This window comes from Molothrus aeneus, chromosome 7 (assembly GCF_037042795.1).
Source record: "Molothrus aeneus isolate 106 chromosome 7, BPBGC_Maene_1.0, whole genome shotgun sequence".
NCBI classification, from domain to species: domain Eukaryota; kingdom Metazoa; phylum Chordata; class Aves; order Passeriformes; family Icteridae; genus Molothrus; species Molothrus aeneus.
The window spans coordinates 14,017,265-14,042,179 of NC_089652.1; positions in this window are offsets into that span (position 1 = coordinate 14,017,265).

Consider the following 24,915-nt stretch of genomic DNA (forward strand, 5'->3'; position numbering starts at 1 on the left):
CTGGCCATGGTCTGCCTGGTGTCCACATGCCCTCTGAAGACAATGGTGAAACAAGATGATAGGGTAGAAATGATATTTTGTAATTGTGTTTTTCCATGTTTCAATTCCAAATCCTCTGATTTCACAGTCTGGCTGAAGTTTGGACTCCAAAGAAGAAGAGCTCAGCATAGTGCTGGCAATGCATTCAGTTTTCTCATTCCTTCTAAAATATGTTCTCAGTGGGTCGTGATGAAGGATCCATAGGCTCTTCACATCTCTGCTAAGCAGCCTACCCAAATGCTAGCTGCTGCTCCTCCTCTGCCCCCAGGTCAAGGACCAAAGCACTTGAGAGAGGTCTAAGATAAGAGAGGAGCACAGTCCCAGCAAGCCAGGCTTCTGCTCAGCAGCAGACAGAGAGTGGTTTCTGCATTGCTATGTGCTGTTTTCACTCTCTAAATCCTCTGTGTTTGATATCAGGAGGATTTGGAGACTGCACAGACACATCAGTCCTTTCACCCTTCCTTGCTATCTGCTCCAACCTGCTTTTGGTCACTTTCATTCAACTGTCCATGGCTTGCTGCCTGGATTAATTTCTTCATTGACTACATTCCTTTGTGTGAGCAAAATATGTGACACATAAGTAATGTGACTCATCAAGAGGCATGGGAATGCAATGTTCCAGCTACTGAAGGACATTTAGAATTCAACAACTTGTCACCTTTGTGTCACTCCTAAAACACTGTAAAATGTAAACACACAGATCTAAAAGGAGATGCAGAGTACAAACTTGCACAGAACTCTGCTTGTTTTCTTTCTCAGCTTAAATAAGTAAACTGTAGTGAAATCTACTTGACAGAGTTTTGGCAGTTTTGATTTACATTTTCTGTGAGGCCCAGTAATTATTTCCTCGAGATCTTATGTGGGATTAAAAATATTTCTGTGTTTCAGCCCACATCTCTGAAAATGTCAAACATTTCATCTACGGTTTGTGCAAATATAGCTGTTTTTTCCCTCTTTTATTACGAAGACCTTCTGAAAAGAGTATTCACATGTGACACTAATATCTTGTGAAGGGTGCTGAAGTATACTTTTTGAATAAATCACCTGTCCAGCCTAAATGGTGGGTCACTCTTCCAGCTACAGATAGGAAAACCCCTGGTTTTGAAAGGTAAAGCAGGATACCAGGTGAGCTGTGCTAATCCTGAAAGTATGACTTTTCCCTGCCTTATACACCATAGCTTCTGGTTATGTAGAACAAATATCCTGCAAAAATTCAGTTCATATTCTGCAAGTTTTGAAGGTAGCTAGCCTGAATTACTTGCTGAGACACAGCCAACATGCCAGCTAACTTGGCCAGAGTACTTCTTCAAGGAGCAAATGGGAGCTAATGGACCAAGGCCCAATAGAGAAAACTGCTTCCATCTCGCAAGGCACTAAAGAAGTGGGGAGAGGCTTCTTGTATCTGCATACACTTCATCATAGTTTGACCCTAACCTTTGTTTCTCACTACAAAATTTACCATGAAGCTCACAGATACACAAATTACCCTGAAAAATCAGAAGAAATTTGTAATTTGGCTTCCCTTCCAAACCAGACACTCCAGCAAGAAAATCAGCCAGTCTACTGAGACTCTCACAGATTCTTTCTGGGGATTTCTGATGTCCTCTAGAGAACTTGATTCCTGAAACAGAGTTTCTTCTTTGACATGGGCTGCGGAAATGGCTTTGGGGTGTGCCAAGCTCAGCTGTGATACCCTGTGACAGACTTCCTAACTGTAACTGGGCAAGCTGAAGACAGACTGTCATTTCATCATTTTTGGACAGAGATCCCCCCTTTAACACTTAAGTATTATCCACATACTGGTATTCTGGCAAGCCTGCTCTCATGCTAATCTGTTAGGATGGTCCTGTTCCCACTCATAATGTGGCACAGCATGTGAGCTTCAGGCAAGCAAGGATGCCAGCCTCAGTTGGATTGTGAATAGCCTGCAGAAGAGGCTCCTGCTGGTGGAAGAAGTGCCAAATTAGGCCACATGCTCTCTCACTGGGATGCATTGTGCCCAAAGCTGCTTTGGTATCGGTTATGGAGGAAGCAACACCTTTTTTCAGAAAAGAACCTGCTAACCCTTTCACTTGGTGTGCTCTGCCTCTCCTGTTCAATTTCTATCAATTATTTCTGGGATTTGCCTGTATAAACAAAAAAAAATATATTCTTCCCTGACAGCTAAGGAAAAGGTCAGACATGGCTGTTCAGAATATGAACCCCAACTGTGTTTGCTGTTGAATTTGGAGTTGTCTCTTGTTAAACCATTTACTGTTAAGACAACAGCACAGGGTGCTGCACAGACAGTAGTTCCAAAGGAGTTTTTGCCCCCAGTGAGATTTCCATCTAACTATTCAGCACCTCCTTGCAGAAATCCAGGTGTCTTGTGTTCCTGAACATCTTGACTCCCCCCAGAGTGCTGTTGAGTAGGTAAGAGACATGCTCTGCTACATATATCCCTCTGACCAGCACTTTCAGGAATTGCCAGGATTCACAAGTGAAACATTATTTGGGACAGAAGAGCTTCTGCAACTGCCTTTTTCTAATCAGGATGATTTCTACAGCTTCTGGCAGGCAGCTTCATAAGTAAGAATATCTTACCTATCAAACTAAATGCTGCCTGCCAGCCTCAGCATAACATCTCATCAACAGTCTTGCACTGGTGCTGGATTGTAACATTTTTCCTACAAACTCATGCTTCCTTCTGCCTTTCCAGCTATGATGCTGTTTGTCCTTTGTGTCAACACCCGCCTTTTTTGAAAGTAATATGAATGGGGAATAATATACCGCCAGCTAAAATGGCTGCCTTTCCACCCTCGCTCACCACAGGAACTCTTTCATCAGCAATGTCAGCCAGGGACAGAAATCTCACAGTTGAGAGATAACAGTTATTTGCTGGCAACTTCTTGTATAATAAGCCAAACAACTGGGTGATTACACACTTTCTCAAATAACACAAGAAAATGCCATGCTACATTTCCAAAAATACATGTTGCAGCATCTGGAAGCTGCATAAGAATATTTTCAAGATATATTCTCCTGTTTACTTTTTTGGTGCTCTGAAATCTGAATGTAATTTTTACATTCTTATGCTATCCACTAGCTTTTCTGCAATGAAAGGCTTCATAAAGTTTATAAAGTCAACTGTACAGACAAAGTGTAGTTGATTAATAGCAGAGGATTTCTGCCATAACTAGGCTGCTTAAGGTCGCAGTTAAACAATTTTTCATAGCTGTTTCATCTACTGAGCTGCGCTTGCATGGTTTCACTGCTAGTTGAAAAGGAAATGAGTGGGTACATGCTGGTTGAGTTAATTATTAAAGTACATACAATAGAGCAACACTTTTTCTGGGAAACCCTGCTAATGAAGAGACAATGCCTTTGCAACACTGAAATTAGTTTAAAGTAAACAGGCAAAAAAAACCCCAATTCTAAACACTGACAGAGTGTTTATAAGGTTTAGAGGAGAGATTTGTGAAATAATAAGGTTAATCTGAGTCCCTCCAAGTACTGTTCCTTCAATGACATCTGCATGGTGCACCTTTATAGTTATGTCACGCTATTTGGGTTGGTTTAAATGTGAACCTATGTTTCAGCTACTCTTGTGGTTCAAGCCAGCCCAGTGGATGTTCTCAGACTTCTTTCAGCGTGAAACAACAGTTTTGGGGCTGTTGTAATGTGAAGGAGCATCTTACATGCTGTGCCTACCCCCAGGTCATATTGTCACTGACTGTCATGCTGGGCAGCTGCGGGGCCTGTTCTTGCATGCAGGATATCAACTGCCTTTTCTCCATTGCAACTGCACAGGATGGATACAGCAGTCTGAAGAACAAAAAGACCTGAAGGGTCCCAAAATGAGGAAATAAGCCACAGTACTGCTCTATCAGACGCTGAAGACAGGTGAGAAGAGTGATGATTAGGATTTAGAAGAAGATCCTGTATTTTGTGTGCAGGACCTGGAGGATCTGTTGTTAATTTGGCTTCCTTTCCAAACCAGACACTACAGCCAGAAAATCAACCAGTCTACTGAGACTCTCAGTATATCTCAGGGGTCTGAGATATTCTTGAGATTTTTATCCCAATCACAGTATTTTGTGGTACTTGTGCCACCTCCACTGGGTGGGTCTTTTGTGCCAAAATCTTGCATGGGAAACTTTTAAATTATTTTGGGGAAAAAATAGTCAGAGCTGTTATGGTTTTGTATTTAAAATTAAGGTCACTTTCAAACAAGGGTAATTAAGTCAAAATGTCCTTTTCTTCTTAACCTGGCACAATGAATAAGGTCAGAGTTCATGGTTTCTTTGTTGGGCCTCTGCGTTGGGGACAATGAGCGCAAGCTGAGATTTTTTAGCATTGGGTTGCATTTAAGTGAGGAGAAAGCCATCCAGATTATATTTCTTTTGCACCTCCCTCCTGTCAGATATTTATTTTTCACTTGCAATAGCAACAGCAGGTGCTTTTGTGCTTGCACTAGGAGGAAGAAGGAAACAGAGTTACCAATCTGTTGAATTTCATGGTCTGGTTTGCCCAGGTGAGAAGAGAAATAAACATTAATGGAACTTGCATGTTCTCATCTCCACCTTAGTTCTGTCCTGAAATTGAAGGAAGTCATTCCCTTTCTTTTCCTTAGTATTTATTGACTTTCTTCTTTCTCCATGCCTTCACTTCCTTCTTCTTTCCTTCCTCAAGCTAGATGCTGTGAAACAAACCAAGAAGGACCCTGTGTTATCTCTGATATGAGTTTATAGCACAATTGACCATGCTAATGCTTCCTATAAAAGCTGAAATTGGGCACTTCTCCAAAACAGCACATAATGTAAACATATCCTGGCAACTTTTTCAATAGCTCCAACTAGACTCTGACTTTCTCCCTTTCTCTCTCTGGAGAATGATCTTTAGTGATCTTCAAACACAGTCTTCAGGTTTTAGTCTACAGGTAGTGTAAAATGAAAATAGGTCTGGAGATTGCCTGTGGAGATTTAAAAGAAAACCACAATTCGTCATTCAAAAGACTTCTTTTTGAAAGAGTAAATCTGCATTTATTCATACTGGGTGAAGCAGACAGCTGGCACTTTCTGATTCCAAGACCAACAGATCCTGTGGATTTTTCTGGCTGAAAAGAAGTTAATACCCCAGAAGTGGAAATCCACATAACAATGAAACTTGTATCAGAGAAGTAAAAAGATTTCAAGTGTACTGTCTGTTTGCCTGGCAGATTCTGATTTCATTTAACCAACTGACATCAGGTTAGTGAGCATGTAAACAGACATATTTCAGACTGGTTATCTGAGATCAAAATTTGACTTTACTGACATCTGATTAGACAAGTATTTTTCCTCCTTTCCATATACAGCTACTTGCTGTCTTATGTTATTTTATATGCTGAATGTTCATCTTCTCAATAGTAATTTTCAGAGGTTTTTACTTCAGAAGAATACTTGCCCTTAGCAATAGATTGTGAAGCACTATATGAGTAAGAAATTCTGTAAGAAAAATATGTGCTTGGCACATATCTTGCAGTTCCCAATAATGACTTTCCTTAAAAAAAACCAACACTACAGTAACAGAAACCTTTCTCTATAAAGTGACTTGTTTTTTAATAAGACTCAGAATGTGACTGAAATCTACATAATTTCTCAGTTTCTCATCCTCTCTCTCCATCTGTTAGCCTCTTGTCTCCTGAAGGACAATATCTTTGCCTTGTATGAATACTGCTCAAACTTCTATAACTTAGTTGGTGATTGCTAGGTGCAATGTAATATCAATTAAAATTATTATCATGCAGTGTTTGGCTTGATTAATGTTTATGATTCGCAGACAGAATTCTTACATAAGAGCTTTGAAATTGATCCTCACCAGTTTCACAGAAAATTCAATAGGTGAAACATTGCAACTTAACCTGACATATGGAGGACTCACACATATGTGAGTTTGGAAATGAGGCAGAACATAGCATGGAAATATTATTCTGTTTCTATGCCAATCAATATACTAGTCCTCTGAGTTAACATGGTGTAACTGGTACCTTTTCTGAGGTCCACTCATAGGCAGAACTGATCTGACATTCATGGAAACATTAAGCTGACAAATGGTTTGTATTGGGAGAGCAGTGCTTATCTTTGCCAGAGAAATCACCCAGCAGGCACAAGAAGACTCGTACTTTGCTTGGTGTGTTGTTTGGTGCCTTCAGTGGACAGCCTACAGAACAACACGGTGTGGCAGAAAGGGTCATGTCATTCCAAAGTGTCCCATTTTTCTTGAGTGATACACAATTCGAGTACAGACACGTCTTATCTTCAGGTGGTGCCACAGCTCCTGCAACTATGCATTAAAATATGCATCAGTAGCATATTAGGCTTTTTAAACAGGTTATTTGAAGTACCTGAATATCATGGTGATAGTATTGCTACTGTTATGAAAATTGAACAGCTCTGCTATTTCCATGAAAATGGTGAAGCCAGTGAAGAGCTAGAATGCAGGTACACAGTTTGTGGCAATTGGGAGTGAGGCTGCGACCGAGCCACAGCCCCAGTAGGCTACAGCTGTGGAAAGCAGGTGAGCAGCATTGAAAGCAATGAGAGCTGGAGTGCCCAGGGGCACTGACCAATCACCAAAGGGAACAGAGGGCACACAGGTGCAATGCATGAGCATGAGGATACAAAAGGCTGGGCTAAAGAGCAAGAGAAGTAGCTGCTTGAAGCTTATTGAAGTGGTGTAGTGTTACTCTGTATGGGCTGAAACTTTCTGAAATTATATCATGATATTCTGTGTATTGTGGCTGTCTCAACTGTGACGTCTGCTGTGACCCTCAAAAGCAAGGTACTGGCTCTTTTTCTTGCCTTTGTTGTTTGATGCTAAATGGTTTGTGTGATTTACTGTGCTACGGCCAGCAGCCTGTAGGTTTGGCCAAAGAGGTGCAAGAGTGGTGAAGCTATTCTGCTACAAGGGTTGTGATGTGCTGCTGAGCAGTCAGAAGACAAATAACTGCACAAATCAATAAATTTGTGTAGCAGACAGGTGTACATCAGGAATGATGCGTGTTCTTATTTATGAAGGAATCTAGATATATGCCTTCAGTTGCTGAAATATATATTGAAAATAGTGGTCTGACCTAGCCAGGAATGCTGGCAATTCCCTACAGGAATGACCATCTTGGGCTCTAGCATGTTCCTTTTCTTCCCATCCATGTTTGCTGTGCTTCTAGTGTGGCAGGATATGTCTCTTACTGCTTACAAGCCTCCAGTGGTAAAGCTATTACCTCTGCCTGTTGGCACTGCCTTCCCCCAGATATGCTAGAAGAGTAGCACACTTGCATGTGTGCTCTCTGACTGGTTCCAGACTAAACCAGCTCAGCTGACAGGTGCAGTGTGAGCACCATGGCACACTCCATGCAGAGCAGGGAGCAGAGACCCACGCTGTCCCTGTAGCAGAGGCATTGTCAGTGCCTTTCCAATATGGCTGTGGGCTGATAGCTATCTGAGGCATTAAATGCTTCCATTCTGCAAACAATGGTGATAAGTTTGCTGGACCACATCAGAGTGTTGCAATGATCTCTAGCATCCTCCTGTTTTGGTGATTGGGCTCCTTTGCTCCACAATGATGCTGGGAAGGGTGTTAAGGTTGCTGCTGAATCGTCCATTAGGCGTCACTTGCCTAAGATCAACAGTCCCTGGGCAAAGCCAAAGGAAGAAACTGAGACGAATTCTCACCTTTTCTTCTTTATCTTCTGCCCAACTCTTTGCAGCCCTACCTTCGACTACCCATCGTTGTTGCTCATGGATCTGCTGGGCCTTTCTACCTCAAACAGATTGAAACATGTAGGGAGCCCTGATCATAGGCAGGGAATGATGACCTCCTGAGGCAGGCTCTGCCCACCTTGCTGCCTCCTTACACTAAATCAGACAGATTCCCTTCTATCCAAGGACTTTACTGCATAGGATTTGCCCTGCAGCCCAGCCTGTGCTGGAAGAACTACATTTTCAATGTGACGGCCTTGTAGTGTTGCCATTGCTTCTGTGCAGACATGTGTCAGACAGGAGAGCTCACTCTCTTTCAATAGCCTTTTGTGGCTCTTCCACCTCTTTCTGTTGTGAAAAAAAATAACTCCCCAAATCTATTTCACCTCATCTGCCTGCAAGAAAGCATCTTGCTTTAACCCTCTCCTGGCTTTTTATCAATGTACAGTCTTGGTGCTGAGTGGCTCCTCTTCATGGAAGTGGCAGCTGTGTCCCTCCTTGTGGGTCTGTTGCTGCCCTGGTCTGTGCCTTTCTATGAAATGCTTTCAGAATCCCACTTTCCTGGCACTTATGGCTCAATTTGTGCAGAGTGGAATTACACCAAGGCCTGTGAGTGAGAGATGCAACAGCAGAAGGCAAAGCTGGGAGTAGTGGGAGCAGGTGTCTGGCACCTCATAGAGTTGGAGCTAGCTCCCTGACATTTAGAAGGGATAATGGCTGTGCTGTTCCATGCCAAGAATTGGGAGCATGGGATTTATCCAGCCTATGCCCACCTACTTTCTGCATGTGGACATTTGTTCCCCCACCCACCTAATTAGGAAAATAGAGTGTAGAAAATGAAGGGGTGGATTTGTTATTTTGTTGTGGCTGTTTGAAAGCAAAGTTTGTTTTGCAACCTCATATTACTGTCCATGGAAGGACAGTATTGTCTCCAAACCTGGCATTAGTGTTGGCTTTCCTCAGGAAGTCTAATGGGAGAAAAAGCTATGCCACAGACTGTCATTGTGGCAGGAAAAAGGATCAGTCACTCCAACAAGCGTCCATACTGAAAGTGAATGCCTGGGAGAGAACTGCTATTGGAGAAATAACCCTGGGGTAAACATGGAAAATTGACACTCAGCAGAGTATTTCAAAACAAAAAAAAAAAGCCAGAGAGTTTTCAATACACTATGCCACAGTCCAGTTAACATTTAAAATTCAACTGCCTTGAAAAAAGGAATTTTATATTCCTTTAGCCATTTCTCTTTATCCAGTAGTTACTTTGTTTGCTTCTTCTGTTATGGCCCCAGATAATTTGTTGTCTAATGGTAAGACAATCAGCTTATTTAGATGTCCAGGGAAAACCTATTTATGTAATTTACCCTGCTAGCCATTGTCCTGTTTCCTTCATCCTTAGCTAACTTATTAGGCTGCACAAGCAAGTAGTAAATAGTGGGTTTGTTTCACCCAGGACTTCTTCAGCAGTCAGGATCACAGGATTGCAGAAAAAGAGGACTGGAAGGGATGCTGAGAAGGCCATCTCTTGCTCTAGGGCAAGATTTGCTGTAGCTACCTCATTACTGGCAAAAGACAGTCTAATTTACTGTGCAACAGAAGAGGTTGAGAGAGTGGTACATGGTGGAAACCTCTGGTACATGACAGATTACACGCCAATTGATTTTTGGCCTGAGGATTTCCCCCCTTTCTTCAGTGCCCCCCTCCCATAGAAAGGGGCCTTTGCTAACAGACAATGGGTTATGTAGAAGTGGGGTCTTTTTGGAATCTCTCCAGGAGATTGTGAATGTTTGTGGGTTCAGAGAGATCACAGCTTTCTAACCTAATGTACAAAACACTCAACATGAAGCTGGGCTTTAATCTTTTCCCCCTTATTAGTTTTTGAGGAATGATTGCCCAAATCTGAGGTAAGCTTGCCAGCCATTTCTGAGGCACTCTTACACTGGTGATAGTCTCTTCTATCACCTTGCTGAATCTAATCTTCCATTTCTTTTGCTTTTCTCACAAATCCTTGAAAATAATATATCCTATTTTGGTTCTGATAGGGCACTAATACAACCCAAAAGAAGGATGATGGATTTAAAAACAAAAGCTTTGGTTCAATCCAAATAAAATAAAATATTTATGCCTTTTTTTTTTCTGGTTCAGCTGCTGAGCTGAAAAATCACTTTTTTCAAGCCCTTGATAACCACTGGCTGTCCCACAAAATTTGTCAGGTGGTTGCTCCTATTTCTCTTCCTACTCATAGTCATAGAACTGATCTTGTCACAGCAAAAGGATCTTTTCTGCTTGCAATTCTGCAGAGCTGTTTTGGCCTAGTCGTAGCAGCAAGTTAGAGAAGAGGTAACTTTATTCATCTCTGCTGATAATCTAAAGGCTTGCGATAGAGCACGCATTGTAGCCTCTCAGCTTACTCAGCTTTAGGCTGTTTATAAAGTCTTTTTTTTTTTTTCTGCTGGGAGTAGAGTTATGTCAAGCACTGGTAGTTTGGCTGGCAGCATCTCTTTCTCAGGAGAGGCCCTCCAAACCTGAGCATGTGAGGTACAAGCGTGTGGGTGAAAGATTGCTCCTTGAAATTCAAAAGAGCACAGAATTGTGTCAACATCTGGGACACAAAGATGTAAGAATTTACAGCTTGTAATATCACAAATCTCATAGAGGTACGTATATTCGTTCTGCAGTATTCACTCAGAAAGAGGTATCCCAGAGAGCAACTCACAAAAGCCGGAAAACTGGAGGTAGATGTATTTAAATTTTTATACCTTTCTAGAACTGAGGTACCACATTCAGCCCTGTCAGATGAGAAGTCTGCCCACTTAGGCTTTTTGCATCTGTCAGTTGTATTTTTTCTAGCAGCTTCTTAATATAATGTAAAGTAAATAATATAAAGTCTTAATGTAAATCCTTTGGTGGAAGAATGAGGACCGATGTCTGCTATGTCTCAAGGAACTTCCCTGTTCCTTCGATCAAATTCCTCACTGCTCATGGCAGTCCTGTAGTTTGAGCAAAGGTCTTTTCCTGGAATTAGCCTGATGGTTAAATCTGTTCCACCAGAGAGCTAAAGCCTAATGCCTCTCATACAAGGATTGGAGTTGAATCCAGAATCTCTACAACTTGTGTCAGTGTGTTGAACACTGAGAAAACAATTGATTTTTCTTCCATATAAAAGGAAGGCAACTTACAGCTACATTTTCTGTGCATACAAGTACTCTGGGGTGCCAGTGTGAGTGCTGTAAAATGGAGTACCAAGAGCCTGGAGGCAGTAACACACAGGGATTTCAGGTTCATGATTAGTGTGTTTAGTGAGTTTGGGGGTCTAGGTCTAAGGAATTTTCTTTCACAGCCCGCAGGAATGTGCAGTTCCTGCTGGCTCTCAGCTGTGGAAGCAGAGCTTTGTATTTATGCTGAAGAGAGCTTTCTTGGAGATAGAAAAGTTACATTAAGGTTAGCCTGGGTACCAAGCCTGCTTGTGGCTTGCCATAGTTTGAACTGAAGGATTTTGCAGTCAAGGCCTTTTGTATTATTTATCCTCCACCCATTTCTGAAATTAAATCCAGCCTGCATGAAACTAGTTGGCAGTGATTTCACACTTAGCAGTAATCAGACCATATTGGGACAAAATATTCAAAATATGTAGCAATGTGGGACTTGGGAAAATATCAGTACTAAAATGATGGTTTCCAGCAAGCCGGTGGATGTGCTGGAGCTGAATACCATGGTTTTTAATGAGACTCTGGCTGCACTTCTTGTTTGGCATTGGCCTGTCAAAGAATATGGTCTTTCTTAACATCTTTTTGAAGGGGTTCCATTGAATTTCTAGCTATTGGTTTAAAAGGGTCATTAATAAATCAGACTATAAGTCTGACTGAATGTAACCAACTGTTACAACCAATGTAACTCCTTCTGCAAATGTGCTGAATAAAGCTGATGTGCTCAGGTAATTAGCAAATAGGCCACCTGTTGATTTTCTTGTCAGTGTTCTTGCTACCTGGAGTATGATTCTGGTCAAAGAGAAAATAGGGTTCTTTTAATTAAAATAATTTGTGCAATGTCATTTCACTTAAAATCGATCATGGCTTTTAAAAGAAGATTGAAAACTGTCTGTTCAGGCCTTGATTTGGGTCCTACAGCATGAGGAGAGAAGCAGATTATCAAAGGGAGTTTCACAGGGCATCTGTTAAAGAGCTAAAATATAGGTGTTAACCTTGGTAGTGGAAGTTAATGAGCAGCCTGATGCTCCAGAAGGGTTCCTTTTCTGCAGCTGTAATTGCATGAGTGCTCAGAGCTGTTTCTTTCTGTGAGTCTGGGGTATGTGTCTGTGTCTCCCTTAAGTCTCCTGGAAACAGCAGCTGTAATCAGCAGCACCCAATTCCAGCTTATGTGTGCTCAGACACTTTCTACAGCCATTGCCTAGGTAACAGTACAAACCAGGAGCTCCTGCCCAAAGGAGTGTTTGGTCTTCATGTAAATCCAACAGTCTTCCCCAAATTCACAATAGAATGTAATTTGAACATGTTTGCAGAGAGCTTTCTGCAAAGAACAGTAATACTGTATGTGCATATAGCATTCTCAACTCCAACACATACCCACAAAACTGTCCCAAGGTAGCTGCCCTGTGGTTACCTGACCATGCTAGCAGTTGGATTCTAGGAAAGAAATGGAAAATGCAACAAAATACATCAGTTAAATGTAGGCCATAATGAGATGAGCAATCAGGATGCAGTGATCAGTGTTTCTGTCTTATAGTGTGGAACACTGCCAGCTTGAATTCAATGGTACCTCAATCGATGAAAGAATGTGAATCCTGAATATTAAATCCAGGGGAACCATGAATATATTTATGTTCTCAGCCAATAGGGGAAGCAGGTGGGAATGTGAAAGCAGAATTACTCAGCATCTAAAGTGAGTATACTTCAAACACCACTTAGCATCTAGTATAGACAAAGACAGGCATGTTTAAAACAGTCTTATCTTCTTGTGGTTAACCATGGTTGTTAATTGTGGGGTTTCCCAGTGCACACCTATTTACAGCTTTACTGGGTCTGGAAGGTGCCTTTGTAAAGGGACTGCAGCTTGAGAAAGGAAAACTTGTCAAGGAAGAGAATGATCAGTACTCATTGATATGTCTAAGTAATACCCAGTTTCTGCATCAGAAGGGGAGAGGATGCTTTGTTGCTCTCCCATTCTTGTGGAATGGATTTGGGAAGGCAAATGACATCATGGGAAGAGGAACTGTGTGCGATGGAGTGACATGAGAAAAACGAAAGCAGTTCAAGTGGAGGATTACTGAAGAATGGAGCCACCCAGGCAAAAGAAAGTCAGGAAGCTGGCAAACTGCAGGCACCTGAAATGCCTTACACAGAGAGAATAGAAACAAATCAAATGCTCCCTTCTGCTGCCCCTTGTAATTTTCCAGAAACCTTCTATAATTTTCCCTGGAGTTCCAAGCTGACAGCTGGCAGATGCTGAATGAGAGAGGGTCCCCAGAATGAATGATGGCAAGGTCACAGCTGGAATGCCTATGAAGATACTGATGTAGTGAATCGTAAGCGACTTTTGCTGCCACATAGTGGCAGAGAGAAAAGCTGCCATATGACAGTTCCTCCTTTGTGGTCTCAGTCCAAGGGTGATGTCTTTATCTCTTTATTAGCCTTGTTCTCTGTGAACAGGTGTACTAACTCTAGAAAGGTAAAGGGAGAAATTGGAAGATCTCAAGCAATACAACAGACTTTATTTAGTGCGCAAGTCACTCCTTATAAACCACATAGTATTCTCCTCTGTCACAGGTTTATCAACAAGTGTTGCTAAGAAGGTGCTTAAAAGCTTGTATTTCAGAGACTGTATATGAATAGTACCTCTCACTGCTGTGGTTGCTATAGTAAACCTTTGTTCTTAATTGAATACTACAGTAAATAATACTTTAAAACTGGAGAGGAAAATAAAAAGCAAAAACTCCATTAGGAGTTCCCTGAGCTACTTGAAATTACTGCTCCTTTTTCATGTACTACAAGTATGGAATTCTTGGTGTAGAGGGTTATAGAATAGCAGCACCTGCATAAACTGTGATGCTTTCTCTGCACAATTTCTTGTTCCTCAAAACTTTACAGGATATTATGTGGTTCAGAGCACTTATGTCAAAAAGGAAAAGAGCAATTAGTAGGATTAAAATTAGCCATTTTTCCCTTAAAATTTTATATGTTTTAGGCCAAATTTTGGAGGAAAAGACGATGCAAAGGGTTTAAATAATCCCTGAAATCTATCTGTGCTGTAACTGTTGCCAGTGGAGTTACCCTGGAGATAAATTCTGTTAAGCTTTCCCTTGGTGTTAAACTGTATTAATCCATAAGCACTGAAATTTGAGAGTTCATGCTGATGGCAGGTTTAGAGCCACCACAGATAATGCTGTCCAAGAGACAAAGTACAGAGCATCTGTCAAGGGTGTGTGTGTGGAGGGTAACAGGATGGAAGCTGGTGAGCAGCTGAGAACTGTGGGACTTTCTTGTGTACCTGAGGGCAAAGAGGAGCAGGAAGAACTTTGAAAGTCAGATGAACTCTTTGAAGGCTAAGAGAAACATCCCATATGTCACAAAAAATAGCTGAGAGGCAGAAGACTTACAGGGCCCTGAGGGGAAACAGAAGTAGCAGTGAGGTTAATAGGAGACTATGCTATCATAGGGTAGTAAAGCAGTGAAAGAAAATCAGTGATAAGCACAGTGCTTCACAGTTACTAGTATGAGCCAAACAATAGATTTGTACTTAAAACAGTGGAGTTCAAATAAGCTGATTTAGGCCTATTTTATGCTTTGATCAGATTTTGTATTTGTCCTTAGTCCTCTGCTGCATATTCCTACTTGTATATTTAAACTAGTGTTTTCCTCTCTCACAGAGCTTTTCTCAGAGGCAAACGTGTAATTTGTGAGTTTTTCAGATGATATGGCAACATGAGTCATAGATATAAGACATCTTTTGTAGGCTGTTGCTTACTCAAGGAGTGGAAGACATGTTTATTCCTCACCAGCTAACATGCTTCTTATGGATCTGCATCCTCATTAACAGACAACAGCTGTTTCTTCTTGTAATTAGCTCACTGTTCAATAGGTAGCTCCAGTCTCTTTTACACCTGGACTACAATCAATGTGGAAATCACAGAAGCACATGTCTCTCCCCTCCCCACTTTAAAGCAGTCTGAGTTACACACATTGTTAAACACCTAATAGACAACAACTGTGTGTTAGAGCTGTCCAGCACATGTGTGAAATAATGTTGGGTTTTTTTTTCCCCTTTCTTGATGAGCTTTAGTTCCAAATGTGCTAAGGCTTCTCTGGCTTCTGTATTAGCCTCAACCAACCAGTCATGGATTAGGCCGTAAAGAACTGTTTCCAGCCACCTGCACAATGGAAAGGGGAAGTGCAGAGAGGGGTGCTGAGGGGGGGAGTGTGCACCAGCTGGCCCTGCTCCTGAGGCATTATAACTGGATTCTTTGGGGTAGAAGGGTGTGAGGTCTCAGGTCATTTCCTGCCAGGTTTGCTCTGAATGGGAGAAGGATATGTAATTGCGCTGTCTCCCTGTACCATTAGTGTCAAGACTCATTAGGAACCCAATCTACTCAGTGGCAGTAGGCATACAAAAGAAAGAACTAGCCAAAGTCTGCAGACTGCAGAGAGGGAGTTGGTGGAGGAAGCAATTGTAAAATTCCCGTCTGGGTAATTAGAGTCAGCAGGGAATCAGATTGGCTACGGCAGGGCTTTCATTTTTCCCCTTGCTGTTTTAACGGGATTGGCAGGTGCTGTTTTATTCCAAGGGTGAGGTGATGTGCCTGTGTCATAATTCACAATGAGAAATGATCATCAATTTGCTGCCATATTCCTGGGGTGAGCTGAGCAGGCAAACTGTGATTACTATTGTTATTAGTACCTTGTTAGCATGGAGCAGGAAGACTGTTGTGGGCAGTTGTCTCTGGAAGGGATCTGTGCACACAAAGCATATTCCTGGCAGCTTAGCTACATTTGGAAAGTTTGGCATGCTGACTATTTAATTCCATTTACATTGGAATCTATTTATCAGTGAACAAAAAGAGGTAGCATCTTAAAAGATGGAAAATTTGTTCCATGCTTAAAAATGGCAGCATATTGGCATGCTTTATTATCAGGATAGTTTAATGGATACAAGAAAGAAAATGGACTCTTTCTTTGAATGCGCTGCATTCTATTTATTTGTTTCCTCAGTGAGAGCTGGAAAGAGACATTAAAAAGCTATTCTGTCTGCACACAATGCAGTTAAAGGTCTGCATCAAGGTGTTGCGAAATCAACAGAGACTCCAACTGACTTCTTCAGATTCTGTCTCAGCTCAGTAGGTTTGCATTCTCTGATAGTTGCCACAGTAGCTGAAGTACAGCAGCAAGGGATGTGCTGAGAAGTATGACTTCTGGGAAGAAGTATTTCTTAACACAACATTTGTTTTATAAAACAAGTTTCTACAGAGAGGTTTCCATTAAAAAATGGCTACATTTCCAATCATAATAGAATTCTCTCAGCAGTTTTGCTTAGCTGAATTCCACATCTGAGAGTCAAATTTTCTTCTTCCTAGCTCCATCCATCAATAGTCAAATGAAAGTAAAACTTTGCAGATGAGTTTGTTGATGTCAGCATAAAATGCATTCCTCTTCCCTTCTCTGCAACTATGTAGTCAAGGTGCTAAGTTCTTAGATTTTTATTAAAAGATATAAGACTTAGTCTCTACTGTTGGCATAAAAAATTTCACATTTCTGGTAAAACATACACAATTGGATCCACAAGGAGGAAATAGGTGCAATGGAAAGCTATACTGGTTTTTTTAGGCACTCTTTGGTAAATTGTTGAATGGGAAACCATATTTTTGTCCAGAGATATAGGCCAATATTCTAAAAAAGGTTTTGCTCTCCATTAAGTAAAGCTGAGGCCTTTCAAAATTTGGACCCTGGTTGGAGGTGTCCCTGTCCCTCCTGTGCTCTTGTTTTCCTCTGTTCTGAGTCTGCATTATGCTGGCCAGCCTGCTCTGAGGTGCTTCCTTGGGCTCCGGCCACATTTTCCCAAGCCTAAGGTGGAACTGTGTCTTACTGGAGGCCTAATGAAGCCACTATGTACTCATGAAATTTTTCAGCTGTAGTAATTCAGTATTTTCCCACTAAAGGAGAAATTTCATTTAAAATCACGGTGGAAAAGAAAGGAGATCCCTGCCAGCTCTATCCTTCAGACTGCAGCTATGTTTTAGGAACCTATTTCAAATGCAAACAATGAAAGATGTGTGTTTCCCTCGGTGCCTTTCCTTTGAGCCTCTGTGCATCTCTTCAGCATGTTGGGTTATTTGTAAAATAAGAAACTATAGATGAAAACCATTCCTTCCCGTCTTCTCCAGGTTCCTGGATGGAATGAATCAAACTCAGAGCTATAAGATGCTTAGACCTTCCAAGCACTATAAATTAAATTATGGCAATAGATGCTTTTCTAGCTCCTGATCTTATAGCTAATTCTCTCAAGTCAGAAGCTGACCATCCATACAGATGCATGTGTTTTTGCAGATTATTTCTCAGGTTTTGCATTTGGGTTGTGCATGGTAACTTGGAGTTTGACTGAGCCTGTCCTCCCAAGGAAAAAAATGCATGCTTCCTTCTCCCTTATACTCCTCACTCACTTAATTGACAACTACTTCTGTCAAAACTAGGTTCGTGCTCTTCCCTTTTCCCCCTCACCCATCTTTGGCGGGTCCTCTGTCTAGATGGTTTTAAATCTGATTTGGGATTTGAGTGTTATTTGGATTAACTCATTAGCAGGTCTCCATTCTGGCAAGCCTGCTAATCTGTGGCAGTGGTGCATAGCACTGTGACAATATTACACTGAAAATGAGAAATCTAATGAGATTAGCATTTTATGCATTCAGCCAGGGCATGGGTGTTTGGATGGTCTGCAGACATTTGGTATGAATCACAGGAGGCCCAGAAGGAGACAAAGTAACTGGACTGCAACAGAGCACCCGAACACACAGAAGGAAGATTGCCAAAATGCACAGAACCATCAGTAGCTTTGTTGTGGAGAATTGAAACATCTCTGTCCCCAAGAGCTGACTTTGACAGGTATTTGCATATGCACCCAACAGATGAGTTTCTTTTCCTAGGAATGGAGGAGGGCTGGTCTTTGTCCAGGGCGTTGCCTTGCAAGTTAGTCCTGCCCTTTTACTAGTGCTGGAGGAAGGTTTTTGGTGGTTGCTTCCATGGGGAAGAAGGCTGCTGACTCTCAAGCTGTTTTTACACTGGGATGCAGTGCAAGATATACTTGTTAATGTTTGTGACTACCAGACTGCTCCATTCTAAAATTACACCCGCAAAATTAGCTGCCTGGAAAAATTCCAGTCCCACTTTTCCCTCTCAAAGGCATTTTTACTTCCAGTTTAAAGAAACAAAAGGATGAGCCAGTATCTGCAGCCTCCTTTGGCTACAGGGATAGGGAGAACTCTGCCTGATTTCTTGGGTACAGCGAGTAGAACAAGGCAGTCCCTAGTGCTGGGTGCATGGGCTTCACCAGCTCTACCACCCAACGAAAGCTTTTGTAGCCTTTTGTAGACGACAAGGAGAGGCTTTGGAAGAAGCTGAGAAGTGGCGCACCAGGGCTGGGAGTCACTCCGAAGTGCTGTCCTAGCCTGCCACCCAGTGCTGGCTTCTGGCACTCAGAGCTGCTCATGTGCTCCAGTACTGCAGCTCGTACTTGGCATAGAACCTCCCATGTTCTTCCTGGTCTCTGTTGGACTATTCCTTTCTGAGTTACTGAAACAGATGCTCATATCCTGCTAGAAAGAAGCAATATTTTATAATGGGCTGCTTTTGGAGAACCACATGACAACTTCCTCGAATTCCTTCTTGAGTACTGTGGACTTAACAAGTAGCTGGGGCCTCTTGGGTGGTGTGCACTAGGCAAGTGATGGGCTAGTGTCTGGTTTTAGTACCCCTTAAACAAGAAAGGAAGGTAATTATCTCTAGTGTTTCCCCCAGGACAGTTTAGAAATGGTCAGAGTTTTGCAATTACTTGGAATGGTGATGAATCCAAACTAAATACATCAACAAAAATTGGCAATAGTGTTCAAATTTTTATCAGGGTGTCATCTGTATAAAAAACAGGTAACAGAGCTAGGTAGAGGGATAATTCCTAAAGATACCACAAAAAATACCTCAACTTAAGAAAAGTAGGGGAGGAAGGAATATTTTTTTGGGAAACCAAGAGTGGTTAACAGTACTGTAGGGCTGGTCTTTTCCTGGGAGAAATTGAAATATGGTGGTGCAGAACATGGTTCATTCACACAGCTCATCATGTCCAGAAAATCACCCTCTCACAAAGTTAAAAGTGCTGTAGGGGGGAAAAAAAATCATTCTGTAGGTTTCACATAAAATCTAGAGGAATAATATAGAGAACTTAAAATTTTTTTGTAGTGTTTGGTTTCAATTTCTTACAATTTTCTGTCACTTCACCATTGAATAGAAACTAGTAATTGTGTGCTTTCACCAGCAGAAAATATGTACAATAGACTGCTTTAATTAGGTAAATTAGGTAAACATCTGGCACAGTCCTAAAAATTGCTGTTTCTGACTTTACAAACAACTGACTATGGCTTATTATGGACTAAAGCTACCACACCAGTGTTTTATCAGCTAAAGAATTTAATAGAGCAGCAGCCTTTGTGACTGTGGCCTGATATTCAGTCTTGACAATACTGCCTGGATTTATCTAGGTGAGCAGATATATTGAGATTTTTCTCTGCAGTGTAGAAGGTGGCAGATGGGATGAGTGGTCATTTTTCTTGACGTAGTGAGGTAGTTTTTGCTGCCAACTGAAAAGGAAGGGGCAGAGGAGAAAGAATGTGATGAGGTGGCCTCATTCAAAGTGTGTGATGCACAGAGAGCTGACATAATATGGGAAAAGGTAAGTATAGCAGGAGAGGATCAAAAACAAAGGGGTATTTACTCTGAAGGGTGTTTAAATGCTATTAATATGTATCATAAATCTTTAAATGCTCTGTTATCCAAGCATTGTATTAAGTGGAAAGAAAAAAACCCCACTGCTACTGATTTGCATTTTGTTATTCATTCAGAGTAAAAGAGGAAAAATTGTCAGCAAGGTGCCTTAGTGAATCTTTGTATAATAGTAACAATTTACGTATGGGAAGCAAATACTTTAAAAATGAGTAAAATGAATAGAAATGTAATTCAAAGGAGCACTAGTATTTAATCTTCTTGTAATGATATGGGCAAAGCTTGAATTCCAACATTTTGCAGTGAATTATGGGACATGGTAGAGCTTGCAAGTCTGCAGAAATAATACATGGTCAGTTAGAACATCCCATTAGGAAAAGGTGATGTAATAAATTCTTCTTTCATGGCCTAGCAATGACATATCTAATTTTCTAGGTTATTTACCCTCTGGATAAAATTCATAATCACACTCATAATATGAAAATATCTCCTTAGATACATTTGTGGGGGATCTCATTAAAAGGGTTTGCTGAATGTATTTTTCTGTCAGAGTTGAAAAGGCAGAGAGCTTCATTCATAGGGAAGCTGGACTAGGAGCCAGAAAACCTATATTCCTGATTCTGCTGCTATATGATGCTGAGAGAGCATCCTTGGCTGCTGAGACTCTTTCTTGTGACTATTCCAAGTCATCTGTCATCCATCAACTGACATAGTAAAGACTCACTTATTTAAGATACTAAAGTCAATCCAGCTTATCTGTGTGAAATGTGCTGGGGTCACTTAACCTGCCTCTCAGGGACGTAATCTTCAATAGGAAAGGTGATACACAGCTGTGGAAAGGCCTGACTGTAATAGCTTGGATTGGGAGAGGACAGATGCCCAGAGCTGTAAGGTATCAGTTCCTGGGTGTTACATGTGCAGGAAGGGGTAGGATCCCTCCCTGATTTCTGGATGTTTCAGAAAAGCTGTCACTTATGTGGTTGTTTTCTTTTTTGCTCAGAGCATAGGTTGGGCTCTTATAAAGAAGACTGTCCTCTATGGGCCAAGTTTGGAGCTACTCTGCATGAGGAAATTACTCCTTAGTGACTTGACTGACTTGTGTACTTTTCTGTACTGGGGAAGCAAGAATGAACAAGATACTGTTCAACAGAGAGAACTGCATTCTAAAGGAATAGAATTGTTTCTATTTTAATTTGATTTTAAGTCCTGAAAGGAAGCTTGAGAATTCTTAAAAAGTTCACCTAGAAATATAGTTGGCTTGCTGGTCTAAAAAACACATTGCAATCACCTTGTAATTTGATGTACTATCTAGCCTATCTGTCTCTACTAACATGTATCATCTAGCACAGGTCTGTAAATATCCAAGATGTAGCTTTAATGAAAAATACAGTCTTTTTATATAAAGAAAACAACTATTAATATGCAAATGTTACAGTGCTATCTTTTTAGTTATCTCTGTTTTTTAAAATCAAGCCATGGCCTTCAGTCCTATTTAAATGTAATAAAATAAAAAAAGCCTTTCTCTCCAGAGATCCAAAAAGCTGAATATATTTTCCTAGCTGATTGATGCTTTTCCATTTATTTTTAAATGTAATTTTCCTTGGGTAAGGAATTGTTCTCTTGAATGTCAAGAAGGAAATATTTCCCAAATCATAGGCTAGGATTGGCTGCCTTGAGACTAATGAGATAGCTCTGTTGAGAGGGGTAGGCTGGGGAAGCAGAGAACGGAGTGATTTGTCATGCTGGTTTTCCAGCAACTGCTAAGGAGCTGCTTTGTAATGCCAGCCTGCCGAATCTCCTGGCCACAATCAAATTACACCCTCCACATGCATACACATCCACACCCTGGCCCTTTAGATCTATCACTGACAGAATAGTTATTAAACAAAAACTCAGCCCCGGGAATTATTAATCGCCAGGCTTCATTTCTTTATCAAATGTGGTGGCCCGAAGGGAGAGCTCTTTAAGCTTTCAGAAAGACTGTAGCACATTAATCACTGAAGGGAAGCAGAGTGTGGGCTAGGCATTTGTAATAGTTGTCAGATCAGAAACAGGAGACATGGAGATCAAAAGAGAGGTTTATGACTTGGAGGTGAAAGGGCTTCACTTGTTCTTCTTCGGGTCCTTTTTTGTTTCACTGTTTGTTTTGGGATTTTGTTTTTGGTTTTGCTTTATTGGTCTCATCCTAGAACTTATATTAATTCTGTGACTGTACCCTTGGCACACACACTGTCCAGGAAGAGAAAGACCATGAGTTCTGGATGCAGGGTGCTGTGTACCTGTCAACAAAACATTGGCCGCTGTTTTTGGGTGCCAGCCTGTTGTAGTGCTGTACTTGTCCAGGTGCTGAGCAGGATCCAAACTACAGTCAGCATTGGGAGGTGGGGATACTTGGGTGCTTTTCTGTGTAAACTACTTAAATTAAGGTATCCAGCACTGAAGATCAGTTCTGAAAGAATGCCTGACTTCTCGAAAGTTTAATACTTGATTCACTATTATGTGCAACAAATTTTTATACACATACACTTAAAAAATTATGACAATCATATTAGCTCCAGACCATAGATAGGGCAGATTAAATCAGTGTTGTAGGCTGCCTGTGGCTGGAAGCACTTAACCTGTGATTAGTTAAAGCATTAATTAACATTGACCTTGTTCACTCTAATCCTGAGACCTTTAGCCCTGGCAGTGTGTGGGGAGGTTGTTACTCCTGTCAGGGTACCCTGTGAGGAATGCAATGTAAGCTGCTGTTCAGTTGGTATGTTTTTCCTCATAAAAGGATGGTGTATCAGCTGAAGGAAGTAGACTTTATTGTAAACTCTTCAGCAACACAGCAATTAGCATTGCTGAATCTGTCACCTGAAGAGATTCCTCCAACTGCTGACTTTAGGAGCTGGGTTTGCTGGTACAAGTCATATCCATTTATGTACATAATCTTTACTGCACTGGAAAACTCCCTGGTTTCTTACTAACACCTTGGCTTGAAATATGTAACAATTTTAATATATATTGTAAACAAACATCCACTTCCTATGTGACTTGGAGCTGACTATCCAAACAGCCTGCTTCTTCAAAATAATATAAATCTATATGAATATACCTAAAATAGAAATATTTAGAGAAAGAGAAGGAATATGACTGTATAGAATTACTGTATGAGCAGGTAAAATCAACTTAGAGATGTTGTAGATAAATGTCAGCTTTCCTTATGATAAGATTGCACCTTGAGTTTTGTACCACTAATTTCCTATTAGAGCTGTCCAGGGATTTGGCTGCAGTGAGACCATGGCAGGTACATAGAACATTCCTGTCTCTCAGGAGCACTTGAAGGGGAAAAAAAGATCTTTAATTCTGTTGCATGTACAAGAGGCTGTAGTGAGGAGCCAAGCTCATTGGAAAATGGGCTGTGTGCTAACATGCATTTGTATCACAGCACACAGCCTGATTTCATACAGTCCTGCAGTTAGCTGGAGCCTCTAAGCATCACTGTAATATAAATATTCTGGAAGAATAATAGGGCTATTTGTGGCCCTTGAGGGCAGCTAATGTGTCTAGTATGCAGCGTGTTTTTTGAGCCTTCATCTCTTATTTTTTCAAGCATCCAGCAAGAAAGAAGAAACAAACCGCATTTTCTGTGCACAGACAGGAGGGGAATGAAAGGAGGGATAGATCACATCAAATAGACTTTGAGAGAGCCACAAAACACTTGTTGCATGTTATCCTGACAATGCAATATGGTATTTGCATTGTGATATTGTATCATTATGTGAGATGGTCTGTCTTCTTGGGAGCATCACTTCTGGCAAGGCAGTTCTTAACTCACAGGGTCACTTCTTTTCAAGGGTTTTTTCTCAGTACATGTGTAAACAGCAGCCAATTCTTTGCAATCTCTAGACCAATCCATGAAAGTTTAAGCACTGAAAAAGTTGAATGACCCACAATTCCACAGGCAAACAATTCAAATGATTAATTGCACTCTCAAGAATATCATATACTGAAAACCATGTCAGTACACTACTGTGAGGAATTGTCAGGCAGCCTTCCTAATGAATAGCACGGCAGAGGAGAGTGTATGGGCTAAGAGCAATACTCAAGGAATCTGATTTGTCTGTCAAGAAGGGCCTGAAACCTCCATACCTTTGGAGAGGCTTTGCACAGCAGGAACTGTCTCTGTTCATTGTTAATTGAATCCAGCACTGAAGGAATTGTTTCCGTGTCATTAAATGGGTTACCCCCTGTGTGAGATCTTGGGATTTTGACTGTTTTTTAGAAGAGGACCAAGTGTGTTGTGCTCCCATTTTTATGCCCAGTTTGTAGTTTTGTAAGAAACAGCATGCAAATGTTATAATCCTCTGACTCCTGAAATACACTCCTATGAAGTGGTTTTGCTTTGATTATCAGGGTATATTGCAGCTAGTACTTGAAGAATCTTTGAATCAGGGGCATTTGAGATAGAATTCTTCAGTAAAAGAGGAATTATTGGAAGGGAAACTCTGCATAATAAGTAGCACATTATCTTTTGTTCTATCAGAGCCCTTATTCCACTGTTCTGTGAGGAGCAGTGGGTGAATTTCTTCATCAGTGTCTGTAGTCAGGATACACATGCCTCCAACAGCTCAGATAACTAATAGAACCCAGGAAGCTTTAGGGTTCAAACATGTATTTGGTCATGAATGTTTTTAATTAACAATGCCTTTTCTTCCTTTAGCTGTGTCATGGTTTGCTTTGTATCTGCAGAATCCAACAACAGGTTCCTTGCACTCGGTGCTTTCCTTGCATCACATTACCTCAGGTTGGCTGCTCCACCATGACTGTTCTCAGGCTGTCTTGTTCCCCTATGGCTGAGCTGAGGTACCTACTCTTCTTTCAGAGCAGAGTGTGTGACCTCAGGGCACTATAGTTATGGAACAATAAGATCTTGCACACAGGCTGTTCCTCCTGAATAGCTGATACACAGTAGGACAAATACAGGGCACTTGAACAAACTTAGCAGTTCCCACATGACAGTAGGATCTTTTCAGGTGAGGATATGATGTGTCCCTTCAAGGTAGAGACAGTGGGTAGATGGCTGAACACAAGGAATTAGAGAAGACTTGGGACTGGGCAACAATTTCCTTCTAAAGCATTTTTAAATATATAGTTCATGAGCATTGAAACAAAGTTTTATC